Source organism: Lemur catta, chromosome 5 (genome assembly GCF_020740605.2).
Source record: "Lemur catta isolate mLemCat1 chromosome 5, mLemCat1.pri, whole genome shotgun sequence".
NCBI classification, from domain to species: domain Eukaryota; kingdom Metazoa; phylum Chordata; class Mammalia; order Primates; family Lemuridae; genus Lemur; species Lemur catta.
Genome location: NC_059132.1, coordinates 15,107,062 through 15,112,227, shown reverse-complemented (window position 1 = coordinate 15,112,227; position 5,166 = coordinate 15,107,062). Strand labels below are relative to the sequence as shown.

The 5,166-nt window shown below is 48.3% G+C and overlaps 1 long non-coding RNA gene across 1 annotated transcript; it reads left to right on the top strand.

The window, feature by feature from the left end:
- Positions 1–2,902: 2,902 nt before the first annotated feature.
- On the top strand, positions 2,903–5,166 carry LOC123638874. Its single transcript, XR_006735498.1, has 3 exons — positions 2,903–3,005; positions 3,557–3,632; positions 5,037–5,166. It is a non-coding gene; the product is annotated as an uncharacterized LOC123638874 (long non-coding RNA).

Sequence of the window (5,166 nt, the reverse complement as noted above, 5' to 3'; positions counted from 1 at the left end):
CAATAATCATATGATGTAGGTACTATTATTATTGTCATTTTACAGATGGGGAAACTGAGGCCTGTGAAGTTTCATTTGTCTAAAGTCACACAGCTGGAAAGTGTAGAAACTGGGCTCTTATTCATCCCAGGCACTACCTCTTAACCAGTGTGCCATTTAACACCCGTATGACAATGTACAGGTTAGAAATCAAATTCTCATCCAGTCATGTGTCCCTTAATGACAGGGACACATTCTGAGAAATGCATCGTTAGGTGACTTTGTCGCTGTGCGAATATCGTAGTGTGCTCACACGATCCTGGATGGCACAGCCTGCTACGCACCTAGACAATATGCCGTGGCCTATTGCTCTAGACCTTTCCTTTGCTCGTAGGAATGGGAGGGCGATACGAAAACCAAAGGTGTTGGCGTTCTGAGAACAGAGAGGTAACCTGGGGAGGGACACCAGGTTGGGGAGTGCATAAGAGGGGCAAGGTTGCAGGCCAGAGGGGGAGAAATGACATAAAGTCACCCCAAAAGCCTTAGCCTCCCCTCTGCCTGGCCTATTGCCTCTTGCCCTTCCCAGGACATGCCAGCTTGGCACTGGGCTTGAGTTCTGATAATAGTTGAGTCGATTTCATCATCTGAGGCCCTGGGCACAATGACAAGGGGCGGTTTTCTCGGATCTGCAGTGAGCATTACCCCGGGAGTGTGGGAAACAGCGCCTACTCAGCACCCACTCTGGGACCCAGTGCACACTCGCCGCTGTCTCCAGCCGGCCCATTAGCCAGAACTTCCAGGCACTGAGGTAATTGCCCAAATGGGGATGAATATTTAAAGGGACTCTTACTTAACCCGTAAATGCTTCCTCTCCAAGTTCCCTCATCACTGTCTCTGGATGGATTTCTAGAGGAATTGTTCTGACAGAGACCTGGAGCTGCCTGGGGTTTGACCTTGGTCACCTGACCCTTCCCCCCCTTTCTTGGAGGCTGACGTTGAAGGTGTCGGGGGGTGGTCAGTCTGCCTGGTTGTGGACATTAGAGTGTGGCTCTGTGTTCTCCACAGGTGGGTCTCTGGAGGGGACAGGGGAAGGAAACCCAGAAGCAAAAGTGACTAGGCACCCGTGACTAATGACCCCTTAACTGTGTCTAACACCACAGCTTGGTGCCACTGCGGGGGAGAAGGAACACTTCCTCGTCACCCCCAGAAGTTTCACTGAAAGATCAACTCACAATAAGGCCATTTAACAAGAGAAAGAGATGACAAATTTATTTCCCACGCACTTATTTACACACAGGGAGAGTCACAGAGTGACTACCCAACATCCCAGTGGGGTCCCGAAGTTTCTATAGCCTCAGTTTAGAGGGGAAGGGAGATGAGGAATAAAGGTAATTCTGTTTAGGGGCAATATGTGGTTACTAGGGAGAATGAATAGATATTTGGGAGAATGAAGGGGTGGGGGGAACTGACTGACTTGTAGATGATTCTATTTGGAAATTAAATTAACCTGAGAGACAAGTGTTATCTTTCACATGGTTTGGGCCAGATGTGGTTGCATTCTCTCACTGTATCTCAATATATTGAAACATCAGGGAGGGGTTGTGAAGTTAATTTTTGATGGGTCTGGATTTTTATGAAGAAAGAGGGCAAGCCCCTTCCAGGGCCTATTGATCTCTAAGGGCCTTTAAGTCAAAATACTCTTTACACCAAGGAGTCATACAGTGGCGTGAAAGTTCCTGAGCTTCCTCACCACAAAAGATTTGGGATCATTTGTGACAGTATATGTAGTAAAATGTAAAATGAGAGTGACCAAAAATCTGAAGGCAATATAAAATTTTGATTAAAAAACACAGGCTCACCTCTCTTATTACCATTGTTGTGGAGGGGCTTTTCTGTGCTGTCCTCATAGGGTGACCCAGAATTATCCTCAGTTTCGCACTGAAAGTCTGTGTCCCTGGAAACCCCTCAATCCTGGGGAAACCAAGGCAGCTGGTCACCCTGCCTGTTCAATGCCTGCATCCATTCTGATAGCTAAGAGGTCTTATTTCCATTTTAAAGATAGGGAAATAAAGGCGTAAAGAGTTGGAATAACTGGGTTATAAGCACATATACCCGTTGAGTGGTTGCAGTAGCAATTTGAAGTCAATTCTCGTGGGTGGCAAACCCTTATTATCCATATTCAGTATTGCTCTAAACTAAGCAAGATTCGGAACAGACCCAAATTTCAAGCGTGGTCGAGTGAATTTGTTTAAGAGTGGGGCTGTTGAAACATCTGCAACCCAAGAGCGTGGGAGCCAGGAGGGAGCCTACCTCCCTGAAGAGAAAGAGAGCCTCCTGGCTAGTATCAAGGGCAGGGGCACTGTTTCCTTGGACATACCCCTACTGAGTGAGAACTCGGAGGCCTCTGCTGCACTTGCACTGGGGACGGTGTGGAGGAAAACGGCCCCAGGCCCTGCTGTCTTGGAGCTTGCGGGCAGACAGATACATAATGCAGATGGGTAACAGAAGTCAGGGCAAATTGTGTTACAAGTTGTCTCTTTAACCACCCTCCCACTCTTTTTGGGAATTAAACCCTGCATTCCTGTAGAGGCCAGTGCTCAGAGGGGGAGAGGGGTTCTCTTCGTTCTTTGTTTGAAACCACTGGAGATGTCTCAAGGGAATTGTCCAGGCCAAGGTCATGGGGTCATTTCACCAGAGATAAGGTTCACCGGGACCCCCAACCATGGGTAAACAGCAGTAGTCCGAAGCTGAAAATCCCTTTAAAACTCTGTATTTCTGCTTAAAGGGAGGATGATGGCTCTTTAAGACGAGAGTCTGCCGTCTTCCTCATTTGCCAGCTAATTAATAAACTTCTCTTTCCTTTTCCTCAGACTGTTCGTCCTCGTTCTTTAGTTTGTCCTCTGCTTTCAGTAACAGGTGCAGGGAGTGGAAATCACTCCAAAGAGAGCTGAAGCCAGGGAAGGACCATATGGTGGCAGGGATGCCTTCCCCGTGCAGTTTGTTGGAGACGCTTCTCCTCTGTGGAGGTGACGTTTGGGCAAAGAACTCAGTAAAATGAGAATAAGCTTCTCTGAGAATAGAATGTTCCAGGCCTAGGAAGGGAAGTGCAGAGGCTGCAAGTCCGTAACATGCTTGGCTGTGAAAGGAGCAGCCAGGAGGCCAGTGAGGCTGGAGGGAGGGAGCAGGGGCAGGGAAGGATGCGAGGAAGGAACGGCAGTGGGCCCTGGTCACCCAGGGCTGTGTGGGTTCCAGTTAAAACCTCAGATTTTGTTGGAATAGTGGGAGGTTGTTGTCAAAATTGCAAGGGGGTTTCTATGGAGGTCTAGCCACTGGTCACACAAAGATCCAATTACTGAGACAGTGAGGATTGACAAAGAAGAAACTTGTAACAGAATGGGAGAAGCTGCCTCATCTGTCTCTCCCATTAATGGAGATCATGGGCTTCTACAGGCGAGGCCACGTGCCTTGGGGCAGATCCTGGTGTAACTGACAAGGGCAGGGTGGGGGGTGGGGGTGGATCTGGGCATAGGGAAGTCTGCCCAGCGGCCTTCAGAATCTCAACTCCTTTGTCTTGTAGCAAATCTGCCATTTCTGGGAAACAACTCAAAAGATCAGGAAGTTACCAGAATCCTTCTGAAGGAACTCATTCCGAGGTATGGTCTCCCTTCCTCCATACAAAGTGATAATGGACCCTCCTTTATATCAGAGGTAACCCGGCAAGAAAGCAAAGCCCTACATCTAGAATGGAAATGGGACAAGTACTAAATTTTGGTAAATATGACCCTGTGTGTCACTTATTGTGCTGGACCTCAATTTTGTCACCTGTAAAATGGGAATACCAACACCTCTCACACTACAATGGTGAGGATGACATGAAATGAGAGAGAGGAATTTGCCTGGCACAGATACAAGTTCCCTTCCTGCATGGTTGCATGAAATTATTGCCCCTGTCTATCAGGGGACCAAGAAAAGCATCCTTTAGGGAAGGGAGTGGGGAACATCATTCTCTCTGGATGCTAACTGGGTTTGATGCCTCTCTGTCCCTATATAGTCAGACACCAAGGATGTGTGATTTTAAGTGTAACTTATTCATTCACCCAGTTAATTTTCTTAGCTCTTCTTCTGCCCTGGTCTTTGTGCCAGGCCGTGGGGTACCAGAATGAATAAGCCATAGTCCCTGCCCTCAGAATTACTTGGAGAACTTATTAAAAATGCAGATTCCAGGGCCCCAGACCCTTTGGTTTTCTGAGCCGACCCAGGACTAAATATACCAGGTTCCCAGGTGATTATGATGCCTGCTGGAATTTAACAGCCAGTTACCAGTCTGGACATGAGACCTGAAATCCATATTTTTACTAACTTCTTCAAGCAATTCTGATTTAGATAGGCTGTATTAGTTTCCTGTGGCTGCCCTAACAAACCTCCCCTAACTGGATGGCTTAAAGCAAGAGAAAGTTTTTTTCTCATGGTTCTGAAGGGCAGAAGCCCAAAGTCAGGTGGTGTTTCCTCCAGAGGCACCGGGGAAAACTGCTTCTGGGGCTGTGGGCATTCCCTGACTTGTGACAGCATCACTCCCTTTCTGCTGCTGTGGCCACATTGCCCCCTCCTCCTCAGGCTTCCTTTCTGTTTCTTGTAAGGACACTTGTCATTGGATTTAGGGACTACCTGGATAATCCAGGTGATCTCATCACAAGATGCTTAATTATATCTGCAAAGACCCTTTCTGCAAACAAGTCACCACATTCACAGGTTCCAGGATGTGAACTTATATTTTTGGGGCCCCATTCAACCCACTACCTGGACCTTGGCCCACACGTTGAGAAGCCCCGTGCATGACTGTTGGGTAGTGAGAATGTGCTGACCAGAGAGATGCTGAGGGGGTGGAAGTAACAGTGGCAGGAGGTGGGCTGCTGAAGGGAGGGGCATGGGGAAGTTAAGAGTGACTCCCAGGGCTGACCTAGTCACGTGCAGAGTGCATTGAGATGCATCGCTGGCAACACAGAGGAGCCCTGGAAACACCAGCAAACAGCACTGATGAATTGCCTTTGCCTCCTCAGGCATCATTTTCTCGCAATTATGATGGGGAGAAGACACGACGTCCCTCTGAGAACGCGGAGCAGCACGCCGCTGGAGCAAGGCAGAGTCCCTCTCTGAGGACCACACTCGAGCAGAGCTGATTTTTCTGAG